At 40.6% G+C, this 22,091-nt stretch overlaps 1 protein-coding gene across 1 annotated transcript in view; it reads left to right on the forward strand.

Annotated features, from left to right (window-relative positions):
• The first annotated feature begins 12,544 nt into the window (after nucleotides 1-12,544).
• The window catches only part of PRDM1 (PR/SET domain 1), a 115,831-nt gene continuing 106,284 nt past the window's right edge, over nucleotides 12,545-22,091 (forward strand). The window contains exons 1-3 of the mRNA XM_084624793.1: nucleotides 12,545-12,664; nucleotides 13,134-13,227; nucleotides 13,901-13,940. The gene's annotated coding sequence lies outside the window, so the exon portion shown is untranslated. The remainder of the gene's footprint in view (nucleotides 12,665-13,133; nucleotides 13,228-13,900; nucleotides 13,941-22,091) is intronic.

A 22,091-nucleotide genomic window follows, 5' to 3' on the forward strand; every position in this document is an offset into this window, starting at 1 on the left:
TGGTTGAAGAACTATAGCGCGAGAACTATTCTAGGGTTTACATTTGAATCATACTATTAGTATTAGTCCTGTGCGTGCATGTAAAAAGATGGGAGAAAGTTGTACCATAAAATTACACACTGTTTGTAATATACGAGTCGGAATTGCTGCTAACGCACGAAAGCCTGCCACTGGCTTATTTCATGGTTTTGTTCGTAGTATCACTCACTAGTGATGCCACAGGTAACATTCCGATACCTGATATCTCACAAATATTTCCTGTAAACGATATGTGTTTTAGGGAAGGTGCGGATCAAACTTTTCCAGCCGCAGGATGGATCAGAGAGGAACAGTTGTTTATCTTTTCCTAGAAATCAAAGGCAAAACTTCACATTGGAACTGCTGCTGCCCATTGCCCTCGGAGGCTGGCGACTTTCGGGTTTGTTCGGAAAGCTGCTTGGGGGGAAAGGAAGGAGACTGGGGAGGAGCAGACGGCGGTAGAGGAGCAGGTGTGTGGGGAGCCCTGGGAGGGAAATAAGAAAGGCCATGAGACAGCAAAGGAGGAAAAGAAACATAAACCAGTGCAGCATCCATTGTTAACCAGATCTCATGTCAGCTTCTGCATACAACTGTTCATAAATAATTAAGGGTCTTTCATATGATTCATACTGGGGAAAGATCAATTATGCAAAAGCAGGCTTTCTCTGCATGCTGTTTGTTCTTTCATCTGTGGTGTATCTGCTTCCCCGCCCTACCACCTTCTGTCTGACCCTGCGATGGCCAGGGTCCAGTCCTCTGCAGATGGCACCAGGTCAGCACCATAACTTCACCAGCACCAGCCAGCAGAAGGGGAAGACTGGCGGCAGGGGAATAAGACACACCGTTTTATTAAACATCCGTCGCAACATAGAAAATAAAACATATGGGGGGCGGAGGGGGCAAAGGTAAAATATAAACGTATTCTATCAGTGGGGTGGGTGTTACAGATTTGTCCAGCAGTAAGGGTTCTTGAAGGTTCATTGTTCCGTTTAGGGGGTTCCTATAGTTTTGCCACCTGAACCGCTTTGATGGAATTAAAGCCTTGTTCTGTCCAGATGACGGCTACAGTATTACTCTTGCTAACGGTGTGTGAGGTAGTTAGATCCCTGTACAGATGAAGGTAAGGATCTTACTTTCCCAACCAGAGGATTCTTTTCGCTGGAGCTACTATCTGCGAACGCATCGCTTCTACAGGGTCTGAATCGGCTGCCGCTCCTGTGCAAAATGTTCGCAGCAGTTGTAAAAGATAAACTGTAACTGGCGCCGATTCCCCATCATAAAGCCCGGCATCATGGGCTCCCCCTCCCCTTTTTTCCGCACACTAAATTACTGGTGGAGTAACGCAGCTAACCAGCAAAGTTTTATGCTTTTATGGCTCTGAAAAGGCACACTACAAAGGCACTTCTTCGTGGTTTTTGTCCTGGATGGTGAATCAGTCACTGACACGGGGTTGGTTTCCATTGCCAAGGAAATACATAACGGCTGGTGTCAGGAAGAAAAGTCTAAAAGGAATCTTTTTTTTCCCCCCTGAGGTTTTGCATGAAAAAAATTCCCTTTAATTTTTTTGTTTTGTTTTGAACATGTGCATGGCTATATTTTAAACCAGGAAGTCCCTCCGAAAACGAGTTAGGGTCACTTCGAGAATTATCTCGTTACACAGCTTTGGTTTCGCTCTAGGCAGAAGGGCTGCGCGAAATGTGAGTAGGAAGAGAAGTCCCCCGCATTTGGATTGCTTGAAATGTATTGCTTCATAAAATGGTTTACAAAACCCGTACCCGTCAGCGCGGCGGCTTCCCAGAAGCTAAATGCCGTGTTATTATCGCCTGGTTGAGTTTACCACCGGCCTCTGGGGTAAAGCGACAGTAATCTTCTAACAACAGACTCACCTTTGGGGTAGAAGTTAGACATCGTTTGAGATTCCGGGGGACTGTTGATGACTTGCTAGGTTTCTCCCAAGGGTGACATGTGTTGTGTATTCCCCAGTCTCTTTCTAATCATTAAAACCTCACTGGAATATTGCTGAGGGTTCAACTGAGAAACCGTCCCTCCACACACACGCACCTGGAGTCTGGGGGAGTGGGAAGCACTAATGATAATGCAGTGGAGAGCAACGGCTTCCCTAAACTTCTGCAGGCTTTAAAACCCCTTTAACAAAGAGGTGTGGGAGCTTGATATCCGAGCCTAAAAAAGAAAGATACCTCTACCACTCACTCACATGGTTAAGGCAACTTTGTTCAGCACTAACAAGTTTAAAAAGTGAATGTATTACTTTAAGGACAATAGAAAAGACATAATAAATTAAACCCACCAGTCACGGACCCATAACAGGTAAAGCCAGCACACAAGATTTATAATGTATTGTCTTTTTTGTTCCATGTTATACTATGGATGGCCTGCCTTTTCAACATGCTGAGCACTTCCAGCATCTATTGACTTCAGGGGGAGAGTTATGGGTGCTCAGTAACTCAGCAAATCAGGTTTCAGAGTAACAGCCGTGTTAGTCTGTATTCGCAAAAAGAAAAGGAGTACTTGTGGCACCTTAGAGACTAACCAATTTATTTGAGCATGAACTTTCGTGAGCTACAGCTCACTTCATCGGTGAAAAGTACTCCTTTTCTTTCAGCAAATCAGGACATTAATGTGCCTTTCCCTTGGATCATATAGACTAGGGCCTCCCTGTCACTCCTGTAGATACAATCATCGTGGCAAGTGTGAAATAACAAGTATTTTTTCCTCAGAGCTAAGGCAGTGGCCTTGGAGTTACAGACTTAAAAATGCCATTAAGGTAAAGCTAGGCAACCTTTACTGTAACCATTTCCTTACAGAATTAAGTGTGAATTTAGCAAAGGTTCTTCCTCAGGTCTAATGCAGTGAGTTTTGGGTTACATATTTACTTGCCATTAGCTTAAAGGACTGCAACCCCTCTTTTTAACAAGCTGGTCAATACATAAATGGTTTTGTCAGATTCACATTAGGCTTTCCAGGCTATCACAGCTTAACTGTTGTGTTCTTCCAAAGCAGAGTTCCTCTGGAAATTACCCAATGGCTCCCTTAAGATGTGGGGCTGGGCTGGTGTTGGGAGAGTCGGGTTAGGAGGGAAGGTAAAATGTCTGTTTTATTTTATGTCACCAGATGGGAAAACGGCACCAGAGATTTTGAGAGAAACATTTCCTGTCTTCTTTTACAACAATATATTTTATGACCATTTGTTGCTCGTACTCTTCCTCTCTAGACACTGAGCACGGTAAGGCGACACCTTCAAGCTGTGGAGCAGATATCTCCATTAGCCTCGATTTCTTTATCTCAAACTATTCCTCCACTCTTCTTGCTCCTCAGCGAAAACTTGCCTTTTACAAGCTGTCAAACATAACACTAGCAGCTGAGCATTCCCTGGGCGGGGGGTGGGGGGGCATATTTACTTAAAAATCACTTAGTATTTATGCCTCGTTGATTTTTTATTATCCTTTTAACAAAGTATTTCACTTTAACACTAATTCACAGGGAAGGCGGACTCAGCTGTCTATATCAGAAAATCCAAATGGGGAAAGGAGGATAATTTAATCAACTCCAAAACTCCAGTATGACCCCCTTCAAAGCCGTTTTGGAATAAATAAGACAACGTGCCCCCAGCTACAACTGGGGGGGAGGAGGGAGTCAATTTAATGGCATTACTAAACAACATGTGCTACCCAGTAATGAACAGGATTAACACACAGAGAAAAAGTGAGCACAATCCGCAGGTACGAGTGCAGATGGGCTTTTCCATGGTGGAAATTCCACAGCCGTAGAACTGGGAAATGCAATTACAGGCGAAAGGTGGGATTCTGGGGAAAGCCTAGACAGGTGGCTGTCCAGACATCAATGGACTTCTCTGCAGCTAGGGCTTTTCCCTCCTGCCCCAACGCACTCCTCCCCAAACCCAGACATACCCCCAGCATGTCCCTGCACCATACAGCTGCAGAAGGGCATGAGCTGTAAAGTAGCATAATTTACCAGGGGCACGTTTATTTATGTTAATCAAAACTAGAGAAGGCTTGGACAAACTGCAGAGAGGTGTAACTAAGCAAGGCTAATGGGGCAACAGGATGGCCAACTGCAAAACACTGCAGGCAAGAAGGAATCATTTGAATCGTACATACTGGGTTCTAAAGTAATAATGACAGAGAAAAAACAAGGGCATGATTGTGGACAGCTCAGTGCAAAACTCTGCTCAGTGTGCAGCAACAGTCAAAAAGCCAACTACCTGTTAGAATGCATAAGGAATGGGATGAAGAAACATGCTGAAGGTATTATAATGCCATTATACAAACCAAAGGTAAGCCTCACCTGGAACACTCTGCCCCCATTCTGGTCATTCTAACTCACAAAGGAAATCTTAGAAATAAAGAAAAGGCAGACTTGTGGCACCTTAGAGACTAACCAATCTATTTGAGCATAAGCTTTCCTGAGCTACAGCACAATTACCACTTTTCTTTTTGCGAATACAGACTAACAGGGCTGCTACTCTGAAACTTAGAAATAAAGGAGGTTCAGAGATAAGCAACAGCAATGATTAGAGGCATGGAAATACTCTCATATAAAGAGAGATTGAAAAGACTGTGACTTATCTGGGAGAGTAGGGGCCTGCTTCTGCTCTCATTGAAGTCAATGGCAACACTGCTTTTGATATCAGCTGGGTAGAATGGGGACTGGATGAACAAGAGGGGGTATAAGAAAGGTATTAAAAGCAACCAATGGTAGAGAGCAGGTATACAGGAGCTTGTAGTGTGCTCTCTCATAATACAATAAAAAGAGAACATTGGATAAAACTGAAAGGTGGCAAATTGGAAACTGATAAAAGGAATTTTTCACACAATGAGCAGTTAGCCCCTGGAGCTCATTGAGACAAGATAAAGAGAGTGGTCACTTTGGATGGGCTATTACCAGCAGGAGAGTGAGTTTGTGGGGGAAGGGGTGAGAAAACCTGGATTTGTGCTGGAAATGGCCCAACTTGATTATCATACACATTGTAAGGAGAGTGATCACTTTAGATAAGCTATTACCAGCAGGAGAGTGGGGTGGGAGGAGGTATTGTTTCATGGTCTCTGTGTATATAATGTCTTCTGCAGTTTCCACAGTATGCATCTGATGAAGTGAGCTGTAGCTCACGAAAGCTTATGCTCAAATAAATTGGTTAGTCTCTAAGGTGCCACAAGTACTCCTTTTCTTATTGAGGCAAAGATCTTCATAAATTCAAAGAAGGATTGTACATTTATGTGGATAACAAGAATGGGTGCCCGGAGTTATAACAAGAAGAATTTAAAAAATCGATAATAGTTTTAGAAGGAATACAAAAAAACTTGACTTCTCCATAACTACCTGTTCCAGGGGCTTCTTGCACCTTCCTCTGAAGCAGCACATACTGACCACAGTTTGAGACAGGCTACTGGACTAGATAGATCCCTGGTATGATCCACTAGGACAATTCCTATGTTCCTATGTAAACCCTGCAATCCACATATTCCTGGAGGTCTTTCTAGGCTGCCTTTATGGCTTTGGAGCCTGGAATAGTAGCTAAGTGCTAAATATTACCCTAAAATACAAAATGAAAAAAAATCCCTCCCTTCTAGTAACAGCACCAAAGTGACTTAGCAGCCTAAGTCCCATTTTGAGAGGTGACTTTGGCACTTAGAAACATAAGTTTCATTGCCTGTCAGTGAAGCTTATTTTCTTAAGTGCTTAGGCCACTTTTGAAAATGAGTCTTAGATGCTTTTGAAAATTTTACCTCTTACCCAAAAAGTAGCATATATAAACACAAACTACCTCCCTCATCAAACTGTTTAAGTAAGCAATCTCAATGGTTCTTCACTTGTGGCAGAACCATTTTAACTTTCTCTTCCTTCTCACATAATTGCTACAGTTATATAACTTCTCCAATATTAGAATTTTCTACTACTACTGATTTGGGGTTTAGTCATTTTAAATGAAAGTACAAAGATGACAACCATGCAGCACCAGGTAAAATCTCCTTGAAATTTCAATCATGCATATACAAAGGGGGAAAAAAGGCATAATGACACCCCAATATTTTTCTTGATTTTAATAATAATTCCTTGCATTGATCTATTTTTATTTGGATTTTTACAAACAATAAAAGAACACCTATCCAGTTCTCTGGGTGCCCTGGACAAACTTTTAAAAATATCCTAAAAAAATACATAAACAGCCACCCCGTCCAATTTCCCCAGATTGAACTAATCTAGGCAGAACATCAGTATAATAAACATGAATCATTTCTCACACACCGTCCCCGGAGTCCCACACCTCTACTACCTAGCTCTCTCCAACACCCACATTTATTTATGGGCAAGGCAGAAGGGGAGGGAGGGGGAGTTTGCAGCTCCTGAAGGCTAATAAATTGGAGCTGTTACTGACCTGAGGAGCATGTGGGTTACAAATGTCTAGGGCTATAACACAGAATAATCTGCAAACCTCTCCCCATTTATATGGATGGGGTTAGAGCTCAGGTGCTTCTGCTGACTGAAACTGTATCACTATGTCACAGGGAGAGAAGTGGTATCTTACAGAGGTAGGTCCCCAGCCATTTAGAACAGCTGAAACAGGGTGGAAAATATTACAAAGTGTTATTTACATTATACAGACAGGGAAACTGAGGCAGTGTCTTACACAAGGATACAGGATGTCTGTGTCTTGTTCAGGAATAGAAAATTGATCTAACTCCCATTCCTTTGTTTTAACCCACAAGATTACTTTTCCCAACTCTTTTTAGTGATGAAACACCTGTGCATGTCTAAAATAGTACAATATACATTGCAACATATTATTTAAATCCAAAGATTGCATACCCGGAATATTATAGATCTCTGGTGGCATTATATTCTTTTTGAAGATTAAACCTGAATTAGTTGGCCCAGCTGCATAAAGAATGGAGACATCTGTACTCCATATTCATGCATTTGGTCAGTGTTCCAATATTCATTAGACAAAATACTGGGGTTAGCTTTAAAACTTTCTGCATGATATTAACTTTATTAAAAATGATATTGAAACTGCTTAGGAGTCAGGATCATCTGAGAGGCTGTAGGGGAGAATCTGGTCCTTGCAGTGATATGGAAATGTACCTTACTGTCCTCCATCCACAGGTAGAGTTCTGGTGAATCTAATGTAGTACAAGACACTGACATTGCAGAAACTAGAGCTGCTACAAATATATATTTAATAAAGAGGTTTTATTATTGGTGTCAGCAGTATGCTAAGAGCCATATACTACCCTAGATCAATTAATGGAATTACACTGACCTCAATGAGAGTTCTACATAACATAATGGATACATGTTCATTTTCACAAAATTTAATCAAATTAAAATCTGGACACAGATCTCATTAAAACAATAAATTTCTGAGATGGGCTGTTTGATGATTTGATGTGGCTAGGGAGACTAACTTAGCATGGTTAACTAAGGGAGACTGGAAAAAAGGGAGTTAGAATTAACCTTGTCCCAGAGCATTTTCCGGTAGGTTTCCTGTTCACTTCAGAATGAAATGTTAGTGGGAAAGATGCAGTCCACAAGCGTACATCAAGCAGAAACAAGGATTGTGGGTATTTCAGAATGGAAATTCATTTCATGCATTTGTTTGGACTTGTCTTCTGTTTTTCTAATGCTGGCAAATGGCAGTATTGCTAAACAGAAATCATAGATCAGCACATCAGACCCAGCCTGTTCATCCTGAGTGGGCTGGCTCAGTCACTGCACCTGAACTGGCAAATGGAGGCCATTTCACCTTGGATTCCAATCCACTCTGTTTCTGATATGGAGTATTAAAAATACTTTCCCATCATGCAGCAACAACATCATAAGTGTCTGTAATTCTGAGGTGCCTGTAATTCTGAGGTGCAGAAATTCCTTAGTCAGATAGTCACACACTTTTCTGAGACCACTTTTCCTAACGTTAAAGTAAAACAAACAAACACACATAAATGATGTAATTTCATACATTTTAGGCCCAAGTTTATCCTCATACCAAGTAAAAAAAATGTAGTTTTAAATATTTAATATAAAAGCACTGTCAAGAAAATAAGGTTACACACAGATGGGTTGATTTCTTTTTTTAAATTAAACCAAAATTTTTAAAACTCCTTCCCCTCACTTTCTATTGTGTCCTTTTTCTTTGCAGTCTTATATGCAACTGAAGGTGGAAAGGTATGACACAAATGCAGTTGGGGGAAAACATAATGCTCTTCCTGAAATCACCATAGCCCTGGTGATGTTTGGCTAGGATTGTTTTAATCTTTTCACAAAATCAGATGACAGATTGTCTGAGTCATCTATTCACTCTCCCTGCAAGGTGCTTTATGTGCGTTGCTTTTGACCACCTTCACTAATGATGTTTCAGTGTTCTCATTCAGTAAATAACACTATTGTTTAACAGTGTTTCAATTATTGTTAAAATGTTTTCTTTCCCCAGCTCAAGCCATTAGTCCTGTTTAGTGAGTATGTTATGGTTACAGATGGAGAGAGATGGGGGAACCATATAATTAGAGCCAGATTCTGTCAGATACTCAGTGAGTAGTATCTTACTCTGAATGAGTCTATTGATTTCATTGCGCTGTCTGGCACAGTAAGGTGCTACTCAGTGTGAGTAAAGGTGGCAGAATTTGGCCCCGTGTTTGAAATGTGAAGATTAAGGGACTATCTGATGGAATTATGAATGGTACGGAGTAGCACTATTGTGTACTCCTAATGAAAGTTCCACATATTAAAAGGACATTGGAGAATACTAAAATTAACAGGGACTCAGTTTAAAACAGTTTAAAGGTAATATTTGTTTACACAAAGCGTAATTAATGAGTGGAACTCACTGCAACAGCATACTGTTGAGGCACTACCATACAGTCAAACAAGAAATAAACATTTATGAACAAGTTTCCTTTTCAGTTACAGTCACTAAGACAAAAGTGACAAAAACTATCATGGCTAATGGTTCCAGGCATAAACTGGGTCAGAAAAAAAATCTCCTATGGTAAAATATTATAATATTATCTGAGATTTTACACCTTCTTCTGAAGCCGGTGTCATTGACCATAGATGTAGACAGAATCTATATTATATAGCCTTTATTCTTTTCCTTGCAGTAGTATGATCCCAGGTATATTTTGCCTATTCATGGAACCTACAAGTTGTCAGAGATTGCTCTTTCTCAAGTAGTCTTATATGATATGGAGCAAAATTTTAATGCACTCCAGTGTCTTACAGCATGCATGTGCCACTGCTCATCAACTTTACAGCTGTGTTTATGGTCAGTTCCCAGGGGAATATGGCTGAAGATTACTTCATTAAAGGTGATGAAGGTGAGATATTCCATGTTTGGCGACTGCTGATAGAATGACAGAAAGCAAGAACTTAAATAAAAGCATTAAAAAGCCAATGCCAATTGACTCACACAAGGCATCATGTTTTATCTGAATATTACATGTGAGATAATAATTAACAAAATAAATGCTATCACATCTTTGTGTAATTGTCCACTCTGCAATGTGGTCACTGACCTGACCACCTCTCCCATTAGCAATTTAAGTGTAGTGCAGGTAATCATAATTTCAGAGGAAGTTCAAGAACTGTTGAATGGAGGAGGAATACCCCTCCCAGTTGGCTCCTACCATTTGAATTATGCCAATAGTTTAACAAAGGACTCTCTGAAAATTTTCCCCCCTTAATAGTTGATAAACTCAGTATACCAGATTTCAGAGTAACAGCCGTGTTAGTCTGTATTCTCAAAAAGAAAAGGAGTACTTGTGGCACCTTAGAGACTAACCAATTTATCTGAGCATAAGCTTTCGTGAGCTACAGCTCACTTCGTCGGATGCATACTGTGGAAAGTATAGAAGATCTTTTTATACACACAAAGCATGAAAAAATGGGTGTTTACCACTACAAAAGGTTTTCTCTCCCCCCACCCCACTCTCCTGCTGGTAGTAGCTTATCTAAAGTGATCACTCTCCTTACAATGTGTATGATAATCAAGTTGGGCCATTTCCAGCACAAATCCAGATTTTCTCCCCACCCCCCACACCCCCCAACAAACCCACTCTCCTGTTGGTAATAGCTTATCTAAAGTGATCACTCTCCTTACAATGTGTATGATAATGAAGGTGGGCCATTTCCAGCACAAATCCTGGATTTGTGCTGGAAATGGCCCAACTTGATTATCATACACATTGTAAGGAGAGTGATCACTTTAGATAAGCTATTACCAGCAGGAGAGTGGGGTGGGGGAGAGAAAACCTTTTGTAGTGGTAAACACCCATTTTTTCATGCTTTGTGTGTATAAAAAGAACTTCTATACTTTCCACCGGTTTCAGAGTAACAGCCGTGTTAGTCTGTATTTGCAAAAAGAAAAGGAGTACTTGTGGCACCTTAGAGACTAACCAATTTATTTGAGCATAAGCTTTCGTGAGCTACAGCTCACTTCCTCGAATGCATACTGTGGAAAGTGTAGAAGATCTTTTATACACATAAAGCATGAAAAAATACCTCCTCCCACCCCACTCTCCTGCTGGTAATATCATTTTAGATAAGCTATTACCAGCAGGAGAGTGGGGTGGGAGGAGGTATTTTTTCATGCTTTATGTGTATAAAAAGATCTTCTACACTTTCCACAGTATGCATCCGATGAAGTGAACTGTAGCTCACGAAAGCTTATGCTCAAATAAATTGGTTAGTCTCTAAGGTGCCACAAGTACTCCTTTTCTTTTTTCAGTATACCAGAAATATAGCCAGGATGGGCAGGGATGGTGTCCCTAGCCTCTGTTTGCCAGAAGCCGGGAATGGGTGACAGGGGATGGATCACTTGATGATTATCTGTTCTGTTCATTCCCTCTGGGGCACCTGACATTGGCCACTGTTGGAAGACAGGATATTGGGCAAGGTGGATCTTTGGTCTGATACAGTATAGCTGTTCTTATGAGGTTGCTTGCAGTAAAAAGAGGGGGAATCTAATCTTTCCTTTTCCCATTTAACAAAGCCACTACATCATAACCAAGGAGGGAGGAGACAACATCTGACATACTTGTATTAAAGTGCACATGCTGGAAATGTTTACACTTAGCTCTCAAAATGTATACTGGGCCAGCCTCATCACTAGTATAAACATGGGTCACTGAGTGTATTGTTAGAGTAGTATCCTGTTGGATTTGAGTAATCTTGGGTGTGCAGAGCATTTCAAATGGCTGGGGGGGCGGGGGGAGGGAAAGCAGGGGAAGAGAGATGTGGAAGACCTTGAAAAGGGACCTAAGGTATTCTTGCATTGGAAACCTTTTGAAAATACCTGATGCGATTTGCTATTCAAAAGGCAGAGCGCTTGCTCTGAAGCTGGATTGTTATCAGCCCTTAAGATAAACCCTCGCTGGCAGAGATGATTAAGTAGTTTCCAGAGTGGGTGTGAGTTCCATCAGAAAGCAAAGAAATCATTCCAACCCAGCCTTCCATCTGGTCCTGGAGTATTAACGAAGGCCCCCCGCAAACCCCCTCCAGCGCACCACCGGGAGGCTTCCCACCAGCAGGCTCCTTATAAGGCTCCACGCCCAGTCCACCCATCTTCCTTCCCACCCCCTTCTATTTAAAGTAAGAAAATGTGCTTTACTGCAAGAGCTCCCAGCCCCCGGGCTGTAACCTCTGCGGCGGCAGCACAGCTAAGTCAGAGCCACACGCAACCGGACTGTTCGCCTGCCCCTGCTGGGACTGGGGCTCGGGGAGGGCGAGAGTGTGTCTTAGTGCGTGTGCCTTGAGCTGTACTGACAGCGGGCAGCCTTAGCTGGGGAGCGAGGGGAGTTTTCAGGGCTCATCAATCACCTCTATCTTTGGGGGGGGCAACCTTTCTACCCTCTCCCCCCACACACATCCCCTTGCTGCCCCAGTCCCATTACACCCGGCCTCCTGCCCCCTCTCCAGGAGACACTGTCACTTTCCCAGGCACCCCACTCCCAAAGGCTGTCACCCCCCCCCGCCCCGGATCCCTAGCTGCGGGACCGAAGTGAAAGTGAAGCAGCTCCGCAGGGGGGGGGGGAAGTGTCACGTGACAGATGGGAAGCTGCCCAATCACAGGGGTCTGGGCACGGTGAAGGGGGAGATTTGGGGAGCTGGCGATTCCCCCCCCACCACCACACACACACACACACACCGCCCCCAGATCAATGAAGTAGCCGGGGCGAGCGCGGCGTGTGACTGAGGCGGCGGCGGCGACTGCTGCCGGGTCCAGCCAGTGCTACTCCCGCGCAACACCTCCCCCCAGTAAACCCACCGCCACCCCGCGGCAGGGCAACAGGCCGGTGAACTGCCCCCCCCCCCCGCCGCGTCTCTCGCCCCTGGAAGCCGGGCCCGCCGCGGGGAGACCATGAGAGCGCGAGGCCCCCCGGGCCGCTGCCCCCCGCTGTGAGGCGGTGGCGGAGGAGGGGCGGGGCCGCCCGCGGGGATTTATAAGCTTTCTGGGGGCTGTGTCCCTCCTGGGGTGGCGCCTGCTCCCCCCGCCCTGGGCTCGGTGCGGCGGCCGTCCCGCTTCCTTTTGTGCCCGGGAGCGATGAGGCAGGGGGCTCCGTGCTCCCGGCAGCCACAGCCTCCGCCGGCCCCCAACGCCCCGCGGGCACCGCAGGTAAGTTCGGCGCGGGGGCCAGTGGCCAAGAGTGCGGGTGGGGCTGGGTGGCACTGGAGCCCTGCTCCCCCTCCCCCGACCACACGCCCCTCCCTCTAGCTAGAGGAAAGCCTCCCCCTCTCTCACGAGCTCTTTCAAACTTGCTAGAGCATCTGCCCCTTCCCAGCTTGTTCCTATTGTTTTAATACCCCCCCCCCCCCGGACACACACCCCTTCCTGCCTCCTCGTCCCGGCATTAAAGCTGCCCGGGGCATGCTCCCTTGGGGGTGTCTTTGCCCTCTTCAGACCCCCCCCCTCCCCGCCCAAACAACACCACCCTTTGCATTTATTTCTGGTTTCTAAGGGATTTCTCCCCAACCTGTCTGTAGGTATGTTTGTGTAACCAGACACTGAGAGTAGCTGTCTGCTGGAGAATTAACTCAGTCCCCCAAAGCTTCGTTTGCATTCAATAGAGGTGTTTGTTTTTCAGGTTTAGACCTCCAGACGGGTTGAAGAAATCGCCCGAAAGGAACCACTTGGAAGATTTTGTTTCCTCCTGTGAAATCCCCCCTAGACTTGAGCAGGTGGGGGAATCTGGGGGATGTTTTTGTGGGGGGCTGCCTGGGGTGAGGGGCGGGGAAAGGGAACTGAAAGTGGAGAGATTCTGGGGTAGTTTTCCTCCTCGTTTCTGAACGCAGGGAAGATAGATCGAGACTCTTACTGTTGGTTTTTAAAAATAAATAATACAGATGCTGGCAGATCTCTTAGTTTTAGAGAAGTGGATTATCTCTAGGATTAACGTAAAATGTTGATGTTTGAGGAACTGCTGTTGCTCAACCCGTAAATAAAGTGGAGATGTTGACAGATTGTCTAGCCTCTGGTAAAAGAGAACAAAAACAGTGCATTTCTTAAAGGATATCAGCACTTGGGAGGGTGGAGGAGAGAGGAAGGAGTTTAACTATTAACTTTTATCTGGATTTATAAATGAGTTGAAACTCTTGTCACTGATGCTATTTTATGTCTTTGCCTTTCCATTTCCCCCCGTACAAGATGGTGAAAGGCACATGGAAACGCTGATGTGCACATTAATTGGACAACGGGGTGATTTTATTGCTCACTAGTAAAAATAAATGTCACGGGAAAGTTGCTGTTTGTAGTTCAAACGGCGAGGAACTAGTCTGGACAAAAACTAGCAAAGTGGATGGTTGGATTCAAATTCTGCCCTATTACATTTGGAGTTTGTTTTTATTTTTCTAGATCATTCACTTGAAGACGCTGGAGGACGATTTGCAAAAAGGTAAGACACGTTTTCACCAAAGATTAAAATTCAAGGCTATATCGTGTATTTGTCATGCAGCTGAGGCCCATTGTCTCAGCAAAACTCCTATATTTGTTCAACTGAACTCCTGATGAATAGGGTAATGCTAACCCATTACTAGGCACTATTTGAACAAATGGAGTAATATAAAGTATTTAGCAAACATGTCGTTTGTTTCAGTTATACACCGGGATGTTAGTTAGAGCTAAGGAATTCTTCCTGTCCAAAGAGAATACACGTTTTCTTTAACAGGGACACAAGAAGATGATGAAAACATGTTTTCGTTGTTTTTCCACGTATGAAATTGACGTCTAACTTCACACAAATAATACTCAAGGTGTCTCAAATATAAACTTAATTTGACTTTTGGTGTAAAGTGAAAGGAAATGGTTGTGCGTAAAATACCTTCTTCATCTCAGCTTTACAATGGGCCAAGAAAACACTTTCTATAGCTATTGTAAATTGCGTGATAGCATCAATCTTGTCTTGATTTAAATTAAAATAAAAACAAATGTGTTCGTTTTATTTCTTTTGAAGCAGCTTAATATAAACTTATTTTTAAAGTAATAAACTGTAAGAAAATCATTGGATTCACCAGGAGTTTTCTACTTTTCATAGGTTAGTCAAGTGAAAGCAAGAAGTTTTTTTGTTTTTTTTTTAGAGGGGTTGAGGGGGGGTGGGGAAAATGGTCAATTAGACAACGGAACTCTTTGTTTATAATTGCAGCATTAACATAAGCGAAACGTAGGACTACTATGTATAAATTAATTTCAAAATGAGAGCCCTAACATCTTTATTCTTTCCCATTTTTTACTATTTAGGAAGATAGTTTCTTTTATTGGACTGTGATAGTTTTGTCTTTCTCCTCTCTGCCAAACGGAAACATAGGGAGTGAGCAGGACAGTTCATTCTCATCGTTTATTTTGAAAGAGAAGTTTGTATGGTATTTTCAGATCTGAGGGAGTTCCTCTCTTTCTTTGCCAGCAACAAGTGCGTTGATATACTGAGCTGAAGAACTTGGGCATAATGCCAACTCAAGCAATTTAAACGGCATGGTTATTAGTATCTATCCTGTCCTTATCACACAGTAGTTGTCTTTAATAAACTGAATGTCCTTCCAAGTGATAATCGTGGTTGACAAATTAGTTCAAGTCTTAACTCTCTATTCCAAGTGAATTCTGTTTTAATTGATAAATGCTAAATCTTAATTCCATCAGCTATAAAACTTTACAATATACAGAGAGGATTTTGAGGAGATTTTCTTACAAATAAGACAAATTGTTTTAATTTTCTTTTTAATTGTATCATATTTACAATGCTTATGCCTCTAAACAATTTGTATTTCTGCATTTGCAAGAGGTGGTAGTTGTTGAATCCCACAAATTAATACTTAACAAAAAAAATAAAATTAAAAGAGCAAATAATTTTGTTTGGAAAAATTATTTAAGCATGTGAGATACCCTAAAATGTGTAACAAATTCTATAACTTTTGTAAAGTGGTGTAGCTGGAAGTGATAATGAATATAATCTACTATAGCAGCTTCACTTTGAATAATTAGTTGCACAATCTATATTTAAAAAAAACAAACAGGGTTTATTTTCCTCATCAATCAGCTAGAAATGTATTGTGTAAGAACTGTTAAATTTTCCAACTGAAATAATAGTGAATTTATTTCTAGAAAGCAATTAATAAAATTTCAAAGAAATATATAGTTTTCTTTGTATGATCCTAACAAATAATAAGCATTTAAAAAAAACTCTAAGACTTACATGGGCTGTAATTTTTCAGTCCTCCTCATCTTAACATGTAATTTTTCCTTGTAGAATTATTAGGTAACATTACAATCCAACATAAAAATATGTGGAAGGGGATGTATTAATAAAATTAACTGTAAAATACAGAAATAGGAAATGAGCATATCCTTAAGATATGAACATTTATGAAAAGATTTATTACAGAAGAGCTGCACTCTCATTTGCTGATTCATGAACCTGCTAAATCTTGCCAAAAGCATCAGTATCTATCACTCATGGTCTCAGCAAACTGATAATAGCACAGTGCTGTAGTGTGAGATCTCATGTTTCTAAGTCTTCCTTAATTTTACAAAATACACTACAGTACAGTTACTATTATGCTCGGAAAGAGTCATAAATAGACAACTATATTTTTTCAACATTAATGAACAGAACTACATTTCAGTAATGCTGTATACTTGATTTCATGTTTTATTAATTTGCAAAATTCACACCAGTGGCTAGAAGATAAATGCAACTTAAGGTTCTATCTTATGTCTTAAAAGCAGCAATTGTCAACTAATAAAATAAATCAATTATTTCTCTACAAACTACGTATTGCTGAAAGACTCTACCATTTTTTTTACATTTTATATTAAGCTGATCAATCATACATAGACACAACAAATGGTACCATTCTAAATGTTAACTTTGTAAAAATTTAAATACAAAATACTAAGTAGTTGTTGTTGAAGTATTACACTGAAACACCTGAAGCCCAGAAAATAGCACAGAAAAAAGTAACTGGCATTGTGTAGCTGATATATTTATTTGTCTCTGTCGTTAACGCTACTGATTCAGTTGTCCCAAATGATATTTAGGAAGATAATGGAAAATATTTAGGTACTGCATTTCCAGCTGGAACTTTGGATATTATAAGTTGCTACTATTTTTTCACTAGAAGCATTAAAATTATGACAATGGTTTCTAGACTTATGGTGTTTAAGTAAATATTGCAGTAAATATCATGGAAATTTGGCTTCATTTTTTGCAAACCTCTGAGTGCTGGCAGCTAATTTAGTTTCATAGTTGGCATCCTTTTCCATTTTTTGCCTTAAATATTAGACAAAATGTTTTTTTCTATAGTTATACTTTTCAGTGCATGGGATGTATGCCTAAGCATGAAACCATGTGGGAGCTGCTATTAAGAATTTTTGCCACTATTCTTAATTCCTTCACCTTATTCAAGTCACTCTTAGGGCACATCTTCACTAAATGTGTCATATTAGAATTTGTGACATAGTCATATTCTAATACAATAAAAATGTCCAAAGACAAGGCTTTAAAGATCCTCTTCTGCAATGTCATGTATGAAAAATGTGTCCTAAGTCCACAGAAACACACACACAATGTATTTTGATCCACAAAAATATATGTATGCATGCCTAAACTGAGTAATTATATTACCATATCTCCGTAAGTTGTGTTTTTCTGTTTTGGTCTCCTCTCTTGTTTGCCAAGTCCATCACTTGCTACAGCTTACTATATGAACTATATGGCATCCGATGAAGTGAGCTGTAGCTCATGAAAGCTTATGCTCAAATAAATTTGTTAGTCTCTAAGGTGCCACAAGTACTCCTGTTCTTTATACGAACGTAGTTCTTGCTACTGTGAGGCACTCCACTGAAGTCATTGGGACTATTTTTAATAATAAGCAATACACTTGGTAGGGTTTTCAGAATGATTGGTCCTTATACTGTAAGATCTGCAGGGCAGAAACCTGTTTTTGAGGTATTTTCTATCATGTGCCTGGCACTCCTGAAGATGCTATGAAATAATAAACGTTGATAATGTGCTTAGGTTTGTATCTTTTATTAGGGAATGTGCCTACAAAGCTATTTAAAACAAAAAGAAAAATACTGCGACAATGCGGCTTCTAGCTAGGGCAGGATGTGCTTTAATTGCTATGGAAGCCTTGATTCTAAATTAATCACAATTTTAATAGACCCTACCTTCTGTAAAGCCAGTGGGCTAGATCCTCAGCTGGTGTAAGTCATCATAGATACATTGAAGTCAGTGGAACTGTGCCAGTTTACCCCAGATGATGTTAGTGTCCTTCTTGGCTTTAACAGTTTTCCTTTAATCTTCTTGCCACTTAAAGTTTTACTATGATCTACCCACATTCCAGAAGCATGGAAGAATGAAGACAGAATAACATTTTCCTTATTTCCCTCCTCCATTCAGCCTTTGGTGGCTTTTCTCTTATAATAGGATTTATGTTTTATTAATCATATATGTTGTAATCCGTCTCAGAGCTCTTAAATGTACTTGTCCTCCTTAAAATCAGACATTTTAAATCACACCTGAATAGAAGTGTTATTATATTTAGAAACATTCCAGTCTTGTCTAGCTTACCAGATGTAGGTGTGTTATAAATAGCTTCCTGATGATGCTGCATTTGTGATTAAAGGTTCCTAAACACTGTTGTTGGCAACCCTCTTATTATCAGCTTGTTTGATGTAAAGGAGTTTAGAAAGGGTGCCCCCACACCCACTTCCCCCCCAAAATGACTTTACTCTGTTTGCCAAATTCTTGACACTTTTCTTAACCAGGCTGCAGTATCACTAGTAGTAAGTTACACATTTGAATCTGTACATCTTATGTATTAAGAATAGTAAGCATTGCTTGGTCAGTAAAGTGGAGAAATAATTGTTTCTCTTTATCAACTGGCTAATGAGCATTTGTGAGGGCACTGTTACTAAAACAGCTCATTTGCAATGGGTCAAACTAAAGTTTTCTTTCCCTTTTAAAGCAGAATATAATTTGGCGGATTGCTGCCTACATTCTTTTAACAGTTCTGTAAACAAAGTTATTTTTTTTAGCAAAATGAAGTATTACTATATGGAAGTAGTCATTGTTTTTATACAGTTGTCAGAATTCATGGTTTTGGAGAGCAGAGTGAGTTTTGAGGATTTTTTTTTTTTTATGTTTGTGAAAAAGAGGGCTGGGGATAATAAAAAAAAATCTTCCCCTTTTTAAACATTTTTTCTACCAACAGCAGTGCAAAGAAAGGGCACTGCATAAATATCTATTTTTAAAATCAGCTCCCAGTTATTCCTGGGGTTTATAAACAATAACTTCAAGGGGGAAAGTGTAACAAGATTAAGATATGGTGGCCCAGATACAATGGTGATGAAGGGCTATATAAGTACGGTATAAATAGATAAAGAGTGTGCATAAAAACACTGTGATAGTAGATGCTCCAAGTAGATGTGAGTTTCCTTTTTTAATTGACTAGCAATTTACCTTACCCTTTCCAACAGGAAATTCCTATTACATCAGAATTATAAAATATATTATAGTAAATAGTTTTAATTAATTTTAGCAAAATTTAATTATTATTTCACTAATTTTATTGAAGCAGGAAATGTATGAAACTACAAAATTTCAACTGGCTACCCATGGAATATAAATAACCAATAATATGTGCAGTATATTTTTTTTTTTTCCTCTATCAAGTGTGACATGACACAGGCACAAGTACAGATTTCCCTTTTCATTTTTAGTTAGTAAACTCTGTGGGTAGAAACTGTGCTGTAAAAGGCCACTAGCTGATGCCTTTCAAAAAAAAATATTATTTTTTAAACTTTTCACTGCATGTCTAGATTCAATTTTCTCCTGGTGATGTGATTGCCAGTGAGATAAAATGTTCTTACTAAATTCTAAATTTAAGGGTAATGCTGTCAAATTGATCTTGAGTGGGACAGTTTCAGAAATGTCTGTCTTTTCAAGTCAATGTCCTTAATATCTGCTGGGGGAGGGGGAGGGGCTTTCAAGCTTTCTTGCTTTTTTTTTTTTTTTTTTTGTCAGTACACACTTTGTTACTTTTTACCTCACTTACTCTTAAGGGCATTGGCTTCAATAGAACTGACAATTTACACCAGCTGAGGATCTGCCCCAAGATGTGGTACTTCATGGCTAAGGGTCCAATCCTGTTAACATTCACTTCCAATCAGGGGTGCTGAGAGCCACTGAACCAAACTGTAAACCCTGGATATAATGGAAACCACTGCAAGTCAGGGGTGCTGCAGCTCCCCTAGTTCCAGCACTTATGCTTCCAATAAAATGATGCATGGGTAGAGAACATTTTATTGTAGGCCAAATTTGGCCCTCAGATTTTAGTCCAACAAAATTTCCAGAAATCACAAAGGTGTAAGAAAGAATTTTACATCAAAGTGAAAGTCTTGTTATTTCATTATGTTCATGATTCTCTTGAACTTCTGTATGTTATTTGGCATCCTCTAGCTAAAGGAGATCATGCTAATTAGATTATAAATTAAGGGGCATAAACTTGCATCATAAGTTTCTGTGCTGACAATGTGTCTTTTTGGCTATAAAAGGTTGCCTTGGGATTTAACATGTATACTGATAAGATAAACCACGTCTGTGTTCAGTCCTTAAGAATATAACTGGAAGAAAACAGTAGTTGATGCAATGGAGAATAATTTGTATAACAATGATATTATGAATGCAACTATTTTTTTGTAAATTATGAAACAGCATGAGTATAGAGAGATGTGGGAGATATAGACACTGTGATTAATAGTGGTTTTTTTGGAGCTAGAATAAGAAATTTCAAAACTAAAACAGAATTTTTGCAGAAAAATAGTATTTATTAAAATTAGAAATGATTAGGCTTTTATGTATATTTTGCCCACAGTCAAGCAGAATACTTTTGAAAGGTTTATTTAAAATTTTTGAAAGAACTTTTGAAGCTGCTTTTTAAAAGTGACAGAAGAAATTATACATATAATCCTAGATTGCTTTTTTCTGCAATTATTTATTTAGGGATTGATCTTGTATGCCTATATCAATTTACAAGCTAAGGGCATGACTCTGTAACACCCACACACTCATTCATATATAAAGTAGTTCTTACATATTTTAGCCTATGCAAGGCCTACTCACATGCCTCCATCTTGTAAATACTCAGAATGAAATCCTGGCCCCACTGTAGTCAATAGCAAAACTCTCACTGATTTCAGCAGGGTCAGAATTTCACTCTTAGTGCCTCATTCTGGAATCAGATCTGCATAAGGCAAGGGTGCAGTCACATGGATCCATTCTTCTTCTTTCTTAGGACATTATGGATGTAATCAAACTTCTCACAAACTCGCTGTTCTTCTTCTTCAACCTTCCTCATTGCCTCATTTTCTTCTTCAGTTAAAGCTTTAATTTCCAAGGCTATGTCTATACTACCAGTTGTGTTGTTATAACTTATGTCGCTCAGGGGTGTGAATAAACCACCCCCCGAGCGGCATAAGTTACATCAACATAAGCACTGGTGTGGATAACGCTATGTCAGTGGGAGAGCTTCTCCTACCAACATAGCTACTGCCACTCATTGGGGATGGATTAATTACATTCAAGGGATTGTCAGCATAGAATGGCTATACTAGAAGGTTTACAATGGCCCAGCTGAATTGGTACAGCTACACCACTGTAAGCTTGCTAGTGTAGACATAGCCCAAGAATTTACTTCTCTGAAAACCCATATTTTGGGCAGCTGTCTCCCTGGCTTGTCTTTGCTGCATCCTTACTTCATCCAATGCCTGAGAAGCTTTTTCACCCGATTATACAGCTCTGGCATTTTGTTCTTCAGATGTGACTCCTTTTCTGTCTTGGCCTCCTGCACCAGGTTGGTGGTGCACAGCTTGTGTCTGGCCAGGCTGATGTGCTCCTGGCAATAGAATTCTAGGTGCTCGTGCTCCAGGCCCTTCCTCTGCTGAAGGCCCATCATGGGCAGGTGCAACTGGTGACCCCTGAAAGACAGGCTCTCTCAGTGAAGCTTCAGGTGTTCCAGACAGAAGGAGGCCATGCAGGTGAGGTAGGTCTTGGCAGCCACTGCCTCCGGACAACTATCATAGGCTCAAGTTCCAGCCTTTCTTCTCCATCTGACCACCAGTCTTGGAGCTGTAGAACGCTCTTCAGCATGGATCTAGTTGTAGGATGAGGGCCTAACTTGTGTGATTTGAACCCAGTGGGGCTATGCACAACCATAACGTTATTTGGGTGTGTTTGCAGGATCAGAGCCTTGCCTTGTATCTCTTTCCTTACAATTTCCAAGTGAAAGCACATCAGCTTCTTATGCTCCTGGCCCTAAAAGAGCAGTTTTTAAAATAACTTAAATACCTTTAGATCAATCTGTCCTGTCTTTGACAGAATCCTAAAACATGCTACTTGGGTGTTTCTCTGCTATTACTTACTTGTTTTAATATGCCTTCTATGGAATTTATTAATGCAATAAAAGGAAAGACCAAGATATTTGACCCAATTGCTCTATAAAATCACATTGTTCTATAATTTAAAAAAAAATGAATTGGGATTTTACTGAGG

Source organism: Lepidochelys olivacea, assembly GCF_965140295.1.
Source record: "Lepidochelys olivacea isolate rLepOli2 genome assembly, chromosome: 3".
NCBI classification, from domain to species: domain Eukaryota; kingdom Metazoa; phylum Chordata; order Testudines; family Cheloniidae; genus Lepidochelys; species Lepidochelys olivacea.